At 41.8% G+C, this 20,200-nt stretch overlaps 1 long non-coding RNA gene across 3 annotated transcripts in view; it reads left to right on the forward strand.

Annotated features, from left to right (window-relative positions):
- Positions 1–19,679, forward strand: part of LOC109551560 (uncharacterized) — a 55,067-nt gene extending 35,388 nt beyond the window's left edge. For all 3 annotated transcript variants that reach the window (XR_002178366.3, XR_012334352.1, XR_012334351.1), the window contains one exon: positions 18,033–19,679. This is a non-coding gene — a long non-coding RNA (uncharacterized lncRNA). The remainder of the gene's footprint in view (positions 1–18,032) is intronic.
- The last annotated feature ends 521 nt before the right edge of the window (positions 19,680–20,200 follow it).

Genomic DNA, 20,200 nt, shown 5'->3' on the forward strand with positions numbered 1-20,200 from the left:
GGGGTGTAGGGTGGGTGGCTTGCGAGGTCACTTACAAGGAAATCAAAAAGCTACTTTTACTATATTCACATCTTAGTGAAGACTGAGTACTTCTGCCACCCAGCAACATCCCTAGCAACACCTGCTATAATAAATGCCTTGTTTTCCAACCTTATACCTTCATCCGGGAATCTTCACTATCAGGGAAAAAGCACGAAACTGGCAGAGTTCTCCACTAGTAAGTCCACGGGCTTGAGCAGGGCTGAGTCTCAGTTTTCTTATTTGTAAAATGAGGGATGGGTATTTGAAAAATCTCTAGGAATTCATCTAGGTCTTCTCATCTGTGACCCTGTGAAATAGCCTCATCTTCCAGCACTGCCTGGATCACTGTCCCATGTTAAAAATAAAGAGATACCAACCAGAATTTATCTTGGAGCAAAACAGTGTTTAAGAAAATAATACGTCAGTGGGTCATTTGTTAGGAAAAGTAGGTCCCAGTTCCCAGGGTAAAGGAAGAGTGTAACCTACAATATGGGATGAAATTCTGTGTTTAAGAAAATGAATGGAATTTGGGTTTTTTTGCTCCCCCCTCCCCCCCGGCAAAAGAGAGGCAGCAAAAGGGAGAATGAATGAGCAACATGGCAGGGCTCCTGAAGGATTTTTAAAAACAGGGATGACTAATGTTCAGTGTTAAGATGTATACATCATTGGGCTGTAACCCGTCTCTCCAAACCCTTCAGTAACAATGGCATCTCAGAAAGGCTTGTGTAAGTGGTTTTTAGTGGAAATCAAGAAAAGAGGCGGGGTTTCGGTGGAGGGAATGAATGGATGGTGAATGATTCCCAGTGGAGCAGACAGTGGGCACATGGGGGGTGCGACGGCTGGATTTTCCAGGAGGCCTGGCGTGGGGATTCAGGCCTGTCCAACCTAGAGCTTAACGGCAGGGAGGGCCCAGCTGGCATCTGGCTTACACAGCCTTTTCCCCCCCTTTACCACATTCCCTCCGAAACCTCTGCCAAGCCTTTTCAAATGGCGATCTACCCACTCCTCCAGGTTTTTAGCAACTTTGGTTAAGACACTTGCCCTACTCTGCCCTAATTTACAGTTATTAGTATATCTGCCCTACGTAGTCTGCTGGATTGCATGCTCTTCAGGGATCCTGGCCTCATAACGCCAAACATAGTTAAGTACTCAATAGTAATTTATTGAATGGAATTTGCTTCTTAGCCTTCCTCCTCTATTCTCCTGGGGGCTTTTAGCCGGAATGAGCCACACTGTTCAGACACAGTAAATAATAATAATGACAATGAATGTGAACATAAAAGGGGTTTCTTATTTTTAAAAAACATTTCTGGAGGGCTTGCAAGGAGGAAAGCACGTATGTGTGACAGGGCTGGTGGTGTGAGGAGTGAGCCTTAGGTATTAAACCGCTAGCTCTTCAACCGCATTTTCAGTTGACAAAATCCACGTGGAATATACATTCATCCCCCATATAAAAGTCACACATTTCCGAGAAAACTGCGGAAACAAACTTGAACCTCATGACTTCTATTATTTTGTAATAGAAGGTTTAAAGCACAGTGTGAGCTGTTTTTAGATGCTAAGTTCCCTGAGTGGTGTGTGTTAATTTCATCTTGATGCAGGGTGCCAGCAGAACTCAGCATAGAATCAAAAGAGGAAAATCACTTTCTTGCAGCTCTGGTACCTGGTGACCAGGCTTAACCTTTATTTTTTATTCACTCCCAGATGAAATGAACATCCTTCCCACAATGATGCCGTTTAGATATTTGTAACGTATAGATAGGTGCTCCCCACTGACAATCACGGAACTAAAGAGAATTCCTCGCTAAACCATAGCTCTGTTACCAGCAAATGTGAAGTCCCTACCAAGCATGAATTGATATTTGTACACCATTACCTGCTTCTCTTTGTGAATGAGACCTTGCACCACTGTGTTTTTCTTATTTCTTTGCACTGGGTATAGATTCCTACCTGCCCTTATGCATATTCCTGCGAGCTCCACATCAGGAGATATTGTTCTTGTACAACCCAGGGAAAATTTGACGATAACATTGTCTGCTTACTAATGAGCTTCCCTGTACAGAAGATGATAAAGCAAAATCTGATCACAGTCGTTTCCCCAAACATGCTTCCAGTCTGTTCATCTATTTCTTTGGAAGGCTTCACAAAATTTGCACCCCAGATATTCAGTGAGAATCAGTTTCTTCCTAATCACAGTGTTTTCATCTGAATTGAAGCCTTCCCCTAGAGCTGTGATGTTCCTTCCCAAGTCCTGCTCTTATCCAATCACTATGATCTTCAATGACAATTTTTTCCTTTTATATCTGTCTTACAATATTTCCTTTTACTATCACTCAGTTCAGTGTGATTCTTTAAATAGGTGATGTGTAGGATGGGGTGGAGGGTAGAGTCAGCGAGCAGGCCAAACAGCCTGGACCCCAGAGGGGACCGCAGCAGGCCGTCTGCAAACCTCTGGCCCCATCATCTTTCCTCAAATTTTTGAAAAACTTCAGGACGGAAGGAAAATAGAAGCTAAGGAATTTTCAGCAGTAGGTGGGTGGTCTCTTCATCCGGCACATAGGATGGGTACAGTGTGTGAGATGCTCACGCATCCCATAGTTTGTCCTGGGGTCCAAGCCTTCACCCCTTCCTTATTACCCTTCTTCTCTTCCTCTTTGTATTCATGATTCTTGTGGCTAATCTAGTGAAATCTAAAATAGCTGTTCTAAATAGAAACATCTACAAAACTTCATGGGGGAAAGGAGGAGGAAGATGTGGCACTCCAATGAACAGCCTTCGCTTTTGGTTTGCTTCTACAAATTCCTTTAGGGCTGCCAGACTCTTTGGAGTGACACATCACACGGCATCACGTGCATCCAGGTGTTTAATAAGTTAATGAATATTAGTTAACAACGAACAATAACACAAAGCTTGCAATATTTTACTTGGTCTGTAAAACTAAAACAGAAGCCACTTTATATTCTTTTGGGAAAAAAATAGGAACATATCTACTCAATCACATTAGCCTTCTCCATTCCATCTGGTTAAGCTGCCTACAGAGCCCTGTCTCCATCATTATGACTGCTTTCCAGGTTAGGACACAAACAGACACGTGGCTTCCTAACTCTGTCTTCCATTGCAGATTCTTGTCTCTTTCTCAGCACTTGGCTCTATTCCTGAATCCAAAAGGCTATTCTCAGCCTAGGGTTTGATCCTTCCCTCCACACCTGTTGTCCCACAGAGGAGTCTGGGTCTCTTTTGCTCAGCGGCCATCAAGTCTTGGGAACAACCTTCGTCAGCTTTTAAAAGTAATACCCACTGCAGGGTGAGGCCGAAGTGAGTGATCCTGCTGATATAAAATTGTCAGCTCCACTATAGCCTCTATCCCTACATCTGTCAGACAGAAGTCCCCAAGGAGTTAGACTGAAGAAAGAGATGATGGTTTGCCAGAGATGATGTAAAGATCTGTCCCATATCGTGAGTACAGCCAGCAATTTGTGTGTCAAACTCATGTTCTAATTCTATCACTTTCCCCCCTTTTTTTTTCCTTTCCCCTATGCAATCTGTCCACTGAACAAGTGGGAGAAAGTCAGTACCAACAACACAGAGTCTATATGGCGTGGAAGAGCTCCCATACACTTCAGGAGAGTTAAAAAATTTGCTCATGTTTCCCTATTTTAAAACCCTACAGTACCTTTTTGCCAACATTTACCAATGTGCTACCAACTATGAATTTATGTGAAGAATCATGCATGCATTTTGGAGTGATAATTCCATAGTTAACATTTTGCTCAGTCTTTCTTTTAGGAAAATTTCTCTAGTCCCCAGTGGATTGTATTCCATAAACCAAGGTCTGAGAAAGACCAGAAGGTTGGGGTGAAACTGAAGATGGTGGATTTCACAGGAGTCCTTGGCAATTGAGAGGACTTCAGGGTAGAAAATCATGGAAACAAAGTATCTTTACAGCTTAAAAAAAAACACAAATAAATAAGGAGAGAAGCACTCTGAGCAGTAGGTCAGAATTGTTATATGCATATAATTTTAAATAGTGTTTTCAGATAAATACCGAATATTCCATTTTAGGTTCAAACATAAGGGTTAAAGTCAAAATTCTCTCTTCCTTCATATTTGATAATAGCCCAAGCTGATTCAACAAAGAGAAATCATCATGCTTTTCCTGAGGGAAAAGTTGATAAGCCAGCTCCCATTCTCTTCATTTGTGTATAAACAAACACTTCATCTTAAGAAGAGTCTTATCAGATGGTAAACATTTGGAAGTTACTTATTCTGAATTCAGAGCAGCTCCTTTGGAAAATAAAAAACTCATTTTTAAGCTGATTTACAAGTGCAGATAATTTCCCTAGATTCAAAGCTGGCCTCCCTTTTTTTAAGCAGGCGGTCCTGAAAGAAGGGATTATCTAGAGTCATCACTTAAAGTGGTCGAATCGTGTAATCGCCAATATTTCTGCCCCCTTTCCTCTGGTTTCTCCCTTTCCCACACCCCACAGACATCCATGTTGCCCTTAAAAGTCAGATACTCAGAGGAATAATGAACCTGGGTGGAAGGGAGCCTTAGTCAGTGCTCCACCTGGGGACCAGGGCAGAGGCCTCAGGAAGTCCCTGATCTGTGATTCAGCTTTGAGTCCTCGTATTCCTCCAGGCTTTGCCCTGGAAAGAGCAGTGCCAGGCTGAACCTGGAGTTCCTGTTTATTACAACTTCAGCTGTTTGCAGCAGGGAGACAGGCAGAGTCCTGCTCTGATTGGCTGCCTTTCTCTGATGTAACAGCTGGCCCAGCCAATCAATAGCCGGTACTCAGAGAGCACAGAGATGAATTGTAACAGCCAAGGCCCTGGGAACAACAACAAAAAAAGAGCAACTACCCACCTAAACAAATCCATACACACGGCTCCTGGAGGGGCCCCTGAGAGAGAGCCTGCTCTTTTCTGCCAGAAGCCCTCTGGGCAGGCCTGTTCGCTCCCCCAACTGCTAGACACTCGGCCGAGTTTACACCATCTTCAAAGTAGGTCATTCCAAGTAATCTCAGCAGAGGAGGGATACGCTGTCAGCCACAGTCCGCAGAGCCTGCTGGAGGCCCAGACCTTGCAGCGGAGGCTGGAACCGAATGCCGGGCTGCCCTGCGGAGGCGACTGCTGCTCGCTGATGCTCCCTAGACTGGCTTGCTTTTAAGCAAATTCACTTTCTTGGCTGTTTACAATTGGTCAGGGGCTAACCATTCTGGACCAACCTCCAACAGGACTTAAATGTTCACCTGAGTGAGAATTCATTACAAGGAAGATGGTGTCATCTTGATTCAGTTCTTTGTTCTTCGTGCTGAGGAAAACTTCATTGTTATTCATGAGCTAGTGAGTTATTTCTAATAAGGCCTGCCGATACCCCCCCAGGAGAATGCAATGAAAGACAGACAGATGCATGCAGCATTTTCCTAAATAACATACTCAGGAATATGCATATAAAACAAATGCATTGCTCATTAAAAACATAAACCTCATACATGTTCTTAAACATGTAGAACGTGTACATTTTTATTCACACACACACTGATAACAAGGTAAACTCCACTTTCTTGATCAATGACATGTATAGCCACGTGTCAAATAATGTTTGAAAGATATATATATTGTCTTTAAACATGACCTACCTTCAGGTATTATTTTGAAGTTACATTGGCTATGCTGTTTCCTCAGCCTGCAATACCCACCCCCGCCCCTGCTCTTCTGCTGACAAAACGTACACACCTTTAAACCCCCCTCTTAAATTCTTCCTCTTCAGGAAACCTCTGGCTCCTGATTCTCAGTGATTATTTCTCTCCATTCAGAAACCCTGCAGCAATAAAAGTGGCTGATAGCACACACCTAGGAATAGCTTAGGTATGATGTGGCCGATCTTTAACTGTTTATTACACCATAACTCCTGGAAAGCCAGGGCCAGTGTCTGGTATTTCAATTGTACATCACACGTACTTAGCACATATATTGCTTTAAGGACAATGGGAGAAATGAAAGGGACGAGGAAAAAAGAAAACTAACATTGATTGGATGCCTAGTAGGTACCAGCTACTGCTCTAAGATTTCTATCGAATTTTTTTTCATTTAAAACTCATAACAGCATTAGAGTGGAAGATTTGCTTTTCATCATTTTAAAGGAAGCGGAGGCTTAGAACAGTTATATAATTTACCCCAGATCAAACAGCCAGTAAGCAGAGGAACCAAGATTCAAGCACGGCTATTGGACTCCTTGCCCTTTCTACTACTCCCCGATTCTCAATCTTGGTTGTTCAGCTTTTAGAAATTTCAGATGCCTAGGCCCACCCCTGAAGAGTTGGACTCAGATTTCTAAGCCCAGGAGACCAGGGAGCGTTTATTTCCTTAAGTGCTATGTTGCCAGCATAGACCTGGCATATAGGAGCAGCCAGTACTTATTCCTTAAATGAATAAGTGAATTCAGTCCACCTGGAGGGGTGGTCCTCGGGCCTGGCTATATATTCGGATCACCTGGATGGCTGATTAAGCAATGCCTCTCTCTCTAGGCCCTACCCCCAGAGATTCTGATGCAATTGGTTTGGGGTGGGGCGGGCTGGCAGGCATCCTAGTTTCCAAAAACTCCCCAGGCGATTCACATGTGCAGCACAGGCTGAGAACCATTGGTCTGGAGTGAGGTCATGGCATCTGCAGATTTTTAAAAGCTCCACAGGTAATTTTGATCTGAAGCCAGGGCTGAGAACTACCACCTACACATCATGCTGCCTCTCTCTGGGTTTTATAAATGGGAAAGCATTACTTTCTAAAAATAATTCTGTCAACAAGTATGGGCGTGCTTACCCATGCACTGCAGTGTACCCGTTCGGGGTACATTCTAGAAAAAACAATGTGGCCTGCTGTCGCCTGATTTCTAATCTGTAATTGGTTCAGTGCTAACTTGTTCTTCGATTTTTGTCTGTCACGGACTAGTTGGAGAATGATTTATGAAACTGATAGATCAGGAGTCGTTTTGCAGGTAGGAGAGAGAGAATGAATATCTCGTCTACTAAGCTAACCTTCATAAGCTTCAGTAATCAATTTATGTGATGTTCGTGCACTGATGTGCATATTTTCGCTTAGGAATACATGGGGGAGAGTGGGGAAGAAAACGTATTAAAATGTACAGCTCTCTGCAAGCAGAGAAATGGCAAGAGAAGGAAAAAGACCCTGCCTTCATGGAAACCCCAGACACGTTTCGTAAGGCCTCTAATGATCTGGAAATCAAGGAAAATTACAAGCCATGAGTTTATACGTTGTTAGCTTTAAACATTTCTTAAAGTGCATTATCTAGAAAGTATCAGAAAACAATTTAATACTGGGGAGAAATCTTATTACTTGGCGTAATAAGCCCAACAAAACCTGATGCATTAAACATTTCGGTAGAAGTTGTCTTACCATCATATAATTATTAAGAACACATAACAGCCACCGTTAAGAATCAAGGACTGGGAACATTTTAAAGAGCAAATTACTTTACAGTTGGGGAAAGCAACTTTTTATATGCGCCGGGGCATTTGTATGCAATTAATGAGGTGACATTATTGAGCCCCTAACTGTGTGCCTGGCAGCCTTTGACATCTATTCTCACTCAATCTTCACAACAAAGAGATGAAATAGGTACTATTATAATCTCCTTTTGCAGATAAGAAAACTGAGGCCCAGACAGTCTAAGTAACTTGCCCAAGGACCCACAGCTAGTAAGTAGTAATTAAACCTGGATTCAAATTCAAGCAGTGTGATTTCATAGCGGATGATTTTAACCAGAAATACATGAGAAATAATATTTTCCTTATGCTGATTTTATGTTCTTTTAAGCAAGTGCATCTTTTTCATTTTATGTGACCCTGACATATGGTAATCAGAGAAAACAGATTTCTGGAAGGAGAGCAACCATTGCTTCATCCCCAATTTCATTCCACACCCCCCCCCCCCCAATTAGTTTCCACCGCTAAACACAATTTCTAAAACACCTTTCTTACAGAACTGAAATGCAGTTCAATATGTGAAGCACCGATTGTGTGTAATGCTACCAGGCAGGATTAGAAAATGAGCAAAATACAGCCTTGCCTTTAAGTATCTTTTAGGAATGAAGACAGATCCTGGCATTCCCATTTAAAATCCTCCTGTCACTTTTTTCTCTTCGTATGAGTTCCGAATCCCAACCCAGCCTTCGAGACCTGCCTGGCATGATCTGGTCCCTCCACATTTTTCAGCTCTAGGTCCTTCCCTCCCCCTCATGGGAGTGAGCTTCAACCATATTGGGCTTCTCTTGGAGACATTAAATGCGCCACATCCTTTCCAAGGTCAAGGTCACTGCGGGTGCTGTTCCCACCGTCTCACAGTCCCTTCCTGCCCACTCCTGCAGCTGGAAACTCCTCTGCATCTCATAGATCTCAGGTCTAACATCACTTTCTCAGGAAAGCCTTCCCTGACTGGCAGGGACTAGGTCCCAGCCCTCTGCTGAAACCTCTCATAGCCTCTTCTTTTCATTCATGGAACTTAACCACTGTCTGTGTTACTTATTTGTGGAGTCATTCGTTGAGTGTTTCTGTAAAGTCCCAAGAGGAGGGAGGAGAGTGTGTATTACTCTATTTCCTGAATTTAGCACCCTACATTCTACCATGTGATAGAACCCAGATATTTGTTTTAAGATATATCCTTCCATCGAAATGTCATCTGTCCCTTTGGTCCTAAGGCTAGTGATGGCTCTGAGGTCACTGATCCCAGGGTTCTGCTCAGTCCCTTGTTCTTCCCACATGCCCTGCTCACACCTCCTCGGATTATCCTGATGTTAGTGTGTCACTTGCTGGGATTCTGATACAGGTAAGAACTAGAAAGGCAAAAAATAAAATAAAATGAGTGGTTCAGATAAAAATAAATTAGTGGTTTTAGAAGCATAGAGAAAACTGAATACTCTTAACCATTTTAATCTTTTCAGTTAAATTTCTAAACATCACAGTGGCTAAGCATTTACTTGAAAATTAAACGTATATTTGAAGAGTGAATTGATACCAAGTCAGGTTACAGCATATTACAGGCTGAAAAGCACAATTCAGTTCTTGTAAAACAGGCTCCAACTTAAGCTAAACCAGGTAAGGGGATCCAGATGCCCAAGTGCATCCTGGCTTCTACTTACAAAACCACTTGGGGATGAGGAGGGGGGCTTTTTAAAGCTTATAAAGCAAATTCAACTTTATTTTTCTTAAGACAGAAATTGAATCTTTCCATAGTTTTCAAAGGCTAGAAATCTGAAATCAAGGTGTTGGCAGGGTCGTGCTCCCTTTAAAGGCTCTTGTCTTTTCTGGCTTCGGCTGGTTGCTGGCAATCCTCAGCTTTCCTTGGCTTGTAGCCGCATCACTCCACTCTCTGCCCTTGTTGTCACATGGCCTTCTTCCCTCTGGGTATGTCTGTGTTTCTCCAAATCTCTCTCTCCTTATAAGGACACCAGTCATTGGAGTTAGTGCCCATCTAATCCAGTATGACCTCATCTAAATTTGGTTACATAAGCAAAGACCATATTTCCAAATAAGGTCACATTCACAGGTATTGGGATATTAGGACTTAAATACATCTTTTGGGGGGACACAATTCAACTCACAACACACATATATATGTACATAAAACCAATTCTTTTCCTCCTTTCTCCTCCTATTTTATATAAGGACTGTTGGTGCTCGTTTGAGTCTCTCTTTTTATTGGTCAATCTAGATACAGGTCTGTCAGTTTTCTTGGCAGTTGTTAACTTTACAATTTAGTCTTCAGATTACAAAATATCCAGGTGGTACTGTGACTGAACTAGAAGCAGAATTAATATCTCCCAAATACGGATGTGGTAATGGACAGGATTTTGCACCTTCTCTTTTTGGGAAGAGGGTGAGGATATCTTTATCTTAATTCCAATAGTTGCATGCTGGTAATGGATGCATGATGTTGCTACTGTTTTATTATATGGAAGTTTAATTATGGTGAGAATAGTGCTAAGTAGCCAAAGGGGTAGACTATTTTGGTTATTTATGGGAAACTGATAGGAAATTGACTAAAGAGAGAAGTCTTTTTTTTTTTTTCTGCTTCTGATGGAGCTTCTGAGTCAGGGCAGTTCCAGCAAACGCTGTGGCAGAGTGTGCCCTGCATTTACGGAGCTCTGATTGGCAGGTGACTTTGGGCTCGTGGTCTCCTGCATCTTCTGTGTAAGTGTGGCTCCTGGTTTACTTCATCTACTCCTTCTCTGATGCTCTTCCTTTCTGTATATAGACCTGAGTTTCCGACCTATATAATTTTTTTTTTCTTTTTGCGGTACGCGGGCCTCTCATTGCTGTGGCCTCTCCCGTTGCGGAGCACAGGCTCCGGACGCGCAGGCTCAGCGGCCATGGCTCACGGGCCCAGCCGCTCCGCGGCATGTGGGATCTTCCCGGACCGGGGCACGAACCCATGTCCCCTGCATCGGCAGGCGGACTCTCAACCACTGCACCACCAGGGAAGCCCTAATTTTTTTTCTCTGAAGAATTTCTTTTAATGTTTCTTGCAAGGCAGGTCTACTTGTGACACATTTCCTGAATTTATGTTTGGCCTAAGAAAGTCTTTACTTCACTTTTGAAGGACCATTTCATTGGATACAGAATTCTAAGTTGTTGGATTTTTCTATCAACACTTTATATATCTCTCTCCATTCTTTTCTTGCTAGCATGGTTTTTGAAGAGAAGTCTGATGTAATCCTTGTCCTGTTTCTCTGTAGGTAAGGTGCTTTTTGGTTTTTGTTTTGTTTTGTTTTCATCTCCAGTTTCTTTCAAGAGTTTCTCTTTGTGTTTGGTTTTCTGTAGTTTGAATATGATATTTGGGGGTATTTATCTTGCCTGGTGTTTTCCAAGCTTCCTGGATCTGTGGTTTCGTATCTCTTATTAATTTTGGAAAATTCTCAGCCATTACTACTTCACATATTTCTCCAGTTTTTTTCTCTCTTTCTTCTCCTTCTGGTATTCCCTTTATATGTATGTTATACTTCTTGTAATCGTTCCACAGTTCTTGGATAGTCTGTTCTTTTTTATTTATTTTTTCCTCTTTTCGATTCAGCTTTGGAAGTCTTTATTGACATATCTTCTAGCTCACTGATTATTTCCACGACCGTGTCTAATTTACTGATGAGCCCATCAAAGACATTCTTCATTTTCGTTAGGGTATTTTTCTTTTGGCCACGCCATGCAGCATGCGGCATCTTAGTTCCCTGACCAGGGATTGAACCCGTGCCCTCTGCATTGGGAGCGTTGAGTCTTAACCACTGGACCACCAGGAAAGTCCCCTTGTTAGGGTATTTTTGATTTCTAGCATTTCCTTTTGACTCGTTTTTAGCTGCTTACATTACCCATCTGTTCTTGCATGTGGTCTACTTTTTCCATTAGAGCCCTTAGCATATTAATCAAAGTTATTTTTAAATTCCTGGTCTGACCATTCTCAAATCTCTGTCGTATCTGAGTCTGGTTCTGATGTTTGCTTTGTCTCTTCAGACCATGTTTTTTGCCTTCTACTATATCTTGTAATTTTTTGTTGAGAGCTAGACATGATGTATGGTGAAAAAGAAATGGAGGTAGATAGGACTTTAACATGAGGTTTTATGTTTATCTGGCTAGGAGTTAGGCTGTGTTTACTCTTTGTTATAGCTGTGGTGTCAGAGGCTGAAGTTTCCTCTAATGTCCTTACTTTTGTCTCTCCTGTTATCTTTGGGTTTTCCTAGAGACTACTTAAATAGTGTCTGAGGTTTACGGTTCTTTTCCCCGTAATCCTTGTTATTTTACAGGAGCCCTAACTGATGTGGTGGGAAGGTGTGAGGGGAGGGAACATATTTTCTAGTCCTATCATTAGAGCTCAGTCTTCCAGTGAGCCTGAGCGGGGTATTTCCCTTCCCCCATGTCAAAGGCTAGACCAGACTGGAGTTGGGTATTTCCCTTCCCCTGGGTTGGTTATGATCTGGTAAAACCCCAGTGAGTTACAGTTAGTTAAACAGTGTCCCTTGAGAGCAGGCTTTACTGAGGGAACAGGATGCTCTGGGCTTACTTCAGAATGTTTACTTTCCCCCTGCCCCTGCTAGAAGCATGAGGGGATTTTTCTCCCATTTTCACAGTGGGAACCTGGTAGAGCTCTTGCAGGTAAAACTCAGGAAAGTGTGGGGGCCCCTAAACCTAGGCTGCCAGGAGTTTTTAACTCTAGAGCTACAATAGACGGAGCCTCCGGTAATTTATAAATTACAGTTTTAAGTGCTCCAGTCATGGGCTTCTGCTTCACGTAAGCTGTGATTCTCTGTATCTGCCTGTCTGTCTCTCCAGTTTGGGGGCAGCAGTTTGCTCTGTGATCTCCATTCTCTGATGGATCTAAGAAGAGGCATTGAATTTTAGTTTGTACAGCTTTTTTCTTATTGTGAGGACAGAAGTGACAACTTCCCAGCTCTTTACAGGTAGGACTGGAAACTGGAAGTTTCAGTTTCAACTTCAAACTGGAAGTTTCAAAAGTTTCCAAATGCAACTTTTAAAGTCTTTAAGTTTTAAGATTTTAGAAAATCTGAAAAATACATTTTTTTTTTTTTTTTGGTGGTACGCCGGCCTCTCACTGTTGTGGCCTCTCCCGTTGCGGAGCACAGGCTCCGGACGCGCAGGCTCAGCGGCCATGGCTCACGGGCCCAGCCGCTCCGCGGCATGTGGGATCTTCCCGGACCGGGGCACGAACCCGTGTCCCCTGCATCGGCAGGTGGACCCTCAACCACTGCACCACCAGGGAAGCCCCCAGAAAATTCTTAAGTAGAATATAAAAATCACCAATACTTCCACTACCCAGAGATAATCACTGTTAAATTGTATATGTAATACTCTTTCAATGCCTATGTATACGTACTTAATATATGTAAAATACTTTTCAATAGCATTATGCTATGCTATCCATAGTTTTATAAGCTTATTTACCCACAAAACAATGTGTTATATATTTCCCCATGTCAGCAGCTGTTCTTACTTTTAACTGTTTATTAGTTGCAAACACTGCAAAATATTTGGTCATATGAGCATATCATTATTTAGTTCGCTTACTTAATTGGGGGTAACAGCAGAGAGGTTAAGGTCATAAATTCTGGGATTAGATTGCCTGGCTCAAACCCTAGTTCTTCCACTTACTAACTACATGATCTTAGGCAAATTATTTATCTCTCTATGCCTCAGTTTTCTCACCTGTTAAATAGAGACAACAATCCTTTTTGTCATGAGGATTTGACAGGATAATAAAGAGTATTAGAACAATCACTTATTCAAGCATTTATCACATTTCATTGGCAAAATTAATTTAATATTTTTCACATTAAGGTCTATAACTCACATGGAATGTACTGCTGTATTAGTGTAAACTGGGAGGAATTTGATTTTATATTTTTTCATATGGACACTTAGTTGTCCCAGAATTATTTATTTATTTATTTATTTGGGCCACGCCATGCAGCATGTGGGATCTTAGTTCCCTGACCAGGGATCGAACCTGTGCCCCCTGCCTTGGAAGCATGGAGTCTTAACAACTGGACCATCAGGGAAATCCCTGGCAAGATTAATTTTAAAATAATCTATTTTGCATCTTGTTTGGGTACAAAAATGTAAAATATTTGAATGCATGCTACAATGTACTTGCCCTGTGGTAATTTTTCCGGGGTTGGGGGCGGGGGCAGGAGGGCAGTATTAGCTGTTTTAGCTGGCTTGCCAGCTTTAGTTGCTTCTCCATCTCATTTTATGATCAAGGATATGCTTTGTCTTCTACTTATGGGAAAACTCGGTCCTGTCAGACAAAAGATGTCAGAGGTCTGAAGGTACATACCTTCCACCTGAAACCATGAATAGTGTGGTGGAGAAATGATGGTTCTTTCAGAGTTGGAATGCTAATCCAGAGATCAAACTCAAACTCGGTTGTGTTATTATTGCATCATTTCCATTCTAAGGTTAATGACAATATTTTATGCAAACAAACAAGCACAAAAAACATACTAAACCAAAGCAAAACAAAACCCTAAGCAAACGATAACTGCAAACTCTCTCAAAACCACTTTTTCTTAAAAGCTCATGATTTCTTTGGATCACTTTATTATTCTCATGTCATTAATTTCTCACTGCCACGCAAAGTCTAAAGACATTAAGAATCTTTTTGTTTGTGGGTTTTATTTATCGAGCCCTTCTGACGTTCACTCACCTTTCCTAAGCACGACTTTTCTGTATAGCACAGGTTACCAGTATCTGTAAGCATAAAAGAAACCGGTGTCCCTTGGGTCCCACTGTTCTAACCAAAAGCTGAGTCTTTTTTCATGCCCCTCTCTCCCTGTCACTTCCCATATCTGATTGGCTGCCAAATTCATGTGGGTTCTTCTTCCTCTGGAATGTCTCTCAAATCCATCCCCCCAGTACCATCCTAACACAGACCCTTATCACTTGCTACCTGGCCACTGTAATAGTCTCCAGGCCATTCTTCTGGCCTCCAGATTTTCCCTGTTCAAATGTCCATTCTTCTGGCCTCCAGATTTTCCCTGTTTAAAACCTCTCTCCAGAACATTTTTGCCTCCCCCCAGTGCTAATCTGATCATGGAACTCTCCTGATTGAAGATGAAGCCCAAATGCTTTTGCATATCATTCAAAGCCCACTCACACTCTTATTCACATTTTCCAGACACATCTTGTGGCAATTCTTCCCCTTTCCGACTCACCGTCCTCCCAATCCCTGCTTTCCAGATCACCCTGCCTCACACTCCAGCTCCACCATCTTTCTTTACTTCATCCTACAAGGCTTGGTTCAGATGTCACCTCCTCCCCCTCCCCCTTTCCTTTTTAGGCAGGATTAACTGCTCTACCTTTTGTGCTTTCTCAGTGGGCTTCACATAGGATAAACCACTTGGTACCATATTATAGAGCAGATGTACATGTTCTGTATCTCCTGGATCTGAGCTCTGAAGGCACTAATCTGAACCACACTGGTTTTTATCTTAGTAACTGCCCTTTACCTCCCAGACCCAAGTAAACAGTATGTACTAAGTAAAGCTTTTTGAATAATTGGCATTCATTCAAGCCCAGTGTGAGACACTGTATATTCTTGAAGGTAAACACAGATCTAATTTTGGAATCTAATGTTTATTGTTGTTGTTGTCATCATTAAGCTACTAGGAGTTTCAGGGACTGAAAACTGTGTTTCACTGGGGCAGGACCATCTAACTATTGCAAGCTACGCTTACTTGCCTGCAAATGGCAATTCTTTTGCTTGAGGGCTACAGGTAGACACATTAAAGAAAGTAAATACTGAGCTGGTAGCGTCCCTAGAGGCAAGTTGGCTCAGTACTCTTATTTTACAGACGAGGAAACTGAGACCTGAAGAGGTTAATGATCTTGGCCAATGTGAATGGAGGAGGGAAATGGAATAGAGATGTCATTCCAATTCAGAGTACTTTTCATTAAATCAGAGCTTTAAAAAACAAAAGCTGTGATTAAGACTTTTGCTAATTCAAATTAGTCTTTTCCCTAGTTAAGCTGAATTAAGGATCTATAGTTGTAGCTGATTTTTTTTTAACTTCTTCAATTTTTATTAGAAAGCACTGACCCACATATGTTAAGGTGAACATGGATCTTATCTTTTCTTACCACTTATCATCAGAGGATGCTAGTAAAGTAAAGTGAAGTAAAGCACCCCCTGAACTTGAAAATATCAGCCTGGCAACACTAAGAGTTCATACATAACTGGTGAGACCAACTGTAGGAGTCACTTAGGAAAGAATATCTGAAAAGCCATCAAGACTATCTGAAGTACATTGGTTATAATTTCAGGGACATGTGAGTAGAATGTGATTTTACTAATCTGATAAGTTGTATTATACCATAGAGGACGGCCTGCTTAGAGTCTCTAAAAGGGAAAATTAGAGGGTAAGAATTGTGTTCATCCAGTGTCATTCGAGGACCGAACCACTGGATCTGGGATTCACGCGCATCACGATCACTAGAGAGGGGTACTCTAAGGTAAGGCATGGATGGTTCATCCACCAGGCTTTCCCACAGGCTAAATAAAGTTCTCTAAAGGATATCCAGCCACCCTCTTTGGTTCTGACTCTGTGCTCCCCAAACAACTTTCTGGTTCCAAATGGACTTTTCTGATATTGAGAAGGTAATCTAGACCATAAACTTTAAATTTTTAGCCATAAGAAAGGAAGAGCTTCTATTACAAACTTTTAAATTGATATTACTGTTTATGCATCAGTCTCTTATAGGTTGGTTAATGAGAACCAGACCTCCTGAATCTGGGTACACTGAAAAAAATCAAATGTCCAGATCTGCAAAGTTGAAGACGGGACTTTTAGAATGTCCTTGTTACTATAGGATATTTCCACTGATTGGGTACTCAGTGGTAGTTTTGTGTCTCCCTTCTCTAACTTCAACCCTAGATTAGTACTATATTTTAAGTTGAAAGGAATCATTAAAAAAATGGTAACAAGGGGGGCGCTTATTGATAGCATTTCCAATATCCACTTGCATTTTAGGTAGAAGTGTATATATTCGGCTGTTCTCTCTTCCTTCCTCCCCGGGACCCAAATTGGTAATTGATTCCCAGTGTACCATGAATGGGTTATAGAAGAACCAAGAAAATTGACCTCCTTGGCCGATGTGAATGGAGAGGGAGGGCACTGAGCTCTCTGAACCAGCACCTGTGGTCTAAGGACTGCACCCAGGCTCCCTGATGTCCTTATACAAATATTGTTTGCAATGTTTTGTGATGGGACAAAAGGTGGAGGAGAAGCACTCGTAACCAGTCTTAACACACGAGAGAAGGGGAAGCACCAGTACCCAACAGTCAGTTGCCTTGGCCACGGCAATTCCTGAAGAAGATGGGCAGGTGGTACCATTTTTCTCTTGAATTCCTGCTGGCCCAAGGCCCACGACTCGAGGTTGGGCCTTTATGCTGTTCCTACCTCCTACTGCAATGGTGTCTGTGTTTAGCTTAGTTTTCCAACATCATTAATTAAACCACTACTCCCAGGGAAGGAAAAGCTATGGGAGCCAAATCATATTTTTCCCACCAGGAACCACAGATCTCTGAGTCTCTTAACTTTGCAAAAGAGCCCGTGGTGCACCAGATGCCAAGAAGGACTGGGCACATTTGTTCCTCGGCACACGTACCGAAGACAACTAGACAAAATGATTCCAACCTAGGCCCCCCTGGTGCTAGCTTCTGGCTTTTATTACTTTTTTTTTTCTTTTTCAAAAATAGGATTCAATAAATAAATAAGTAAGTGGAAATAAATGAAAACCTCCTGGCTATTGAAATATGTTATGCAAATTCCACAGTGTTTTTATTAGACAGAATAAATGTCTGTGGCTGAGGCATCCAGGTTTGTTCCAACTACTAAACAGGCCTGGAAAAAAGCCATCTTTGGGGCAAAAATTAGACTATGACCAAGCACACAGAAAATTCTCCCTTGAAAAGGGTTCACTTTTTAATTTTTTTTTTAGCTCTCCATAAAAATAGAGTCTTATGAGGAGAATTTCCAGAAGCCTTTAGTGAAAGTACAGGAACAAATTAGGACCATATACCCTAACACTGGAAAATCATAAAACATGAAAAAGATACCTTTTTTCCCCCTTTGCGGAATTTTCTTTTATCATTTTCTAATTTGGATTACGTAACACCATTATCTATGTGTACTAAATGCTACAAGTATTTTATTTTATACGCAATTTACCAAATGTATAGTAGAATACATTTTATGTGTAGCATAGAATTAGAGCAAGTACTGTCTTTTTTAAATAACATCAAGGTTACGTGTCTCCTGCTACTTTTGCTGTTTTAGCCCAGAGTAGAAACATATCCACTCACACACAGATCACCTTGTTTCCAAATTATCAGAACTGTTTACGCAGTATGATATATAACTATTAGGAACAACCCGAAATGAAGTACACCTGAAAAAAGACTACAAGGCTCAGTATTTTTTGCCACTTTTCTAGGCTCATAGATGCAAAACGATAGGAAATTCCGGAAGAAAGGAACAAAAGCATTGAAGTTATACAAAAGATGATGCAGTTGGCACAGCGGAAAGACCACTTGAAGCTAGAATCCAATCATGTCACCTTCAAGTCCAAGATCTCCATTTATCCAACGCATGGCTTTGGACAATTCATTAAAACTCTCTGAGCACCATTTTCCTCATGAGCAATACAGTATTAAGGGTTTGCTCCTGTCTCACAAAGTTATCGTGACACTCAAATATATGAATGTTCTAAATGTCCTTTATAAAGTATGGAAGTCATTACTTAACTTAAAAAAAAAAAAAAAGGAGAACCAACCCTACAGTAATTATTGAACGTCTACTAAGTGCCAGGCATTGTACCAGGTGCTTTGCCTATGTTTGTCCCACACAACAACCCCAGGAGGTAAGAACTGTTATACACGTGTAAGGACAGAGCTGTCACCCACAGGGCCCAAGCCTTTCTTTGCCTTCCGATCCTGGTAATCCTGTCTCAGTCCTCAAATCTTGGCTCTGGGGCTGCTGGGGTTATTGGGAAGAAACATCAGGCACCTTGCACTTGGCTTTATCTCCTCTACTCTGTAGCGCTGTGCACATAGCCACTTGGCATAGCCCAGAGTGAAGAAGTGGAGCTAATCTTTAACTTTTTTCTTCCACTCCTCTCAAATGTGCCAGATGATGGAAATAGACGGTGACCTTTCCGTTAAGGCAAAGTAAAACCGGAAATGATGACACCATCCTCCCAGGCAGTGACCTATGGTGTTGCAAGTCTCCTGGTGTTTCTCCTTCCCTTGGCTTTGCCCTTTCTTCTTGCAGAACCTGCTCCTCATCTATCAGTACAGGGCTTGTTTTTAGCTCATGTTCTGAAATATTTATGTTCTAGTAGCCAACTCGGAATATGGGATAGAGTTTGTTCTTGGTGTTCTCCTGTCCGTATCAATTGGATCAAAGGGAGATCCATCTGGAATCCACTTAAGAGTCCTTCCAGATGGTAAGCTTGCTTCCAGATTATATTGTAGTAGGAGAGAAAGAAATCACCGAATGTAAACATTGTAGCACCAGGGAAGGCCCTGTAACCTTATTTCTTTCAGGATTTTTCAGGGCTTGGAATGACTACGCCTGCCTTAGATTTTCACAGGAAATGTTTCCTCTGCCTGAACCTCAGGCTTAAATTAGGGGCCTTTGGAGAATTATGGTGTTATTTACAGCCAAACCCTGCCCATCCACAACCACGGTTAGGGGCTGTGCCTTGATTCTTCTTATTTTAAAAGTTGGGATGAATTTAAAAAGCTGTTATCAAGGAGTTCAGGGACGTTCGTTGTCAAAGTGCCACCTACTGGATGCAAGCTGGTATTTGGCTAATTCTGAAAAGCAGAAGATTTACAGCAAACCTCAACTGCCCCCAGTGCATCATCATGTTAAAAAATGATAATTTCCACTCGCAAGATAAGTGACCCTAATAAAGATCACAGACGAACGGATAAAGAAGATGTGGCACCTATATACAATGGAATATTACTCAGCCGTAAAAAAGAACGAAATTGAGTTATTTGTAGTGAGGTGGATGGACCCAGAGTCTGTCATACAGAGTGAAGTAAGTCAGAAAGAGAAAAACAAATACCGTATGCTAACACATATATATATATATATATATATATATATGTGTGTGTGTGTGTGTGTGTTAGCATATATATATATATATATATGGAATCTAAAAAAAAAAAATGGCTCTGAAGAACCTAGGGGCAGAACAGGAATAAAGACGCAGACACAGAGAATGGACTTGAGGACACGGGGAGGGGGAAGGGGAAGCTGGGACGAAGTGAGAGAGTGGCATGGACATATATACACTACCAAATGTAAAATAGATAGCTAGTGGGGAGCAGCCGCATAGCACAGGGAGATCAGCTAGGTGCTTTGTGACCACCTAGAGGGGTGGGATAGGGAGGGCGGGAGGGAGACGCAAGAGGGAGGGGATATGGGGATATATGTATGCATATAGCTGATTCACCTTGTTATACAGCAGAAACTAACACAACATTGTAAAGCAATTATACTCCAACAAAGATGTTAAAAAAAAAAAAAAGAACAGATTAAAAAAAAAAGATCACAGGGTTGTGTCTCAGAAGAGGCAACGTGGTGGGCTCT

The sequence above is a fragment of the Tursiops truncatus genome, chromosome 10, assembly GCF_011762595.2.
Source record: "Tursiops truncatus isolate mTurTru1 chromosome 10, mTurTru1.mat.Y, whole genome shotgun sequence".
Classification (NCBI taxonomy): domain Eukaryota; kingdom Metazoa; phylum Chordata; class Mammalia; order Artiodactyla; family Delphinidae; genus Tursiops; species Tursiops truncatus.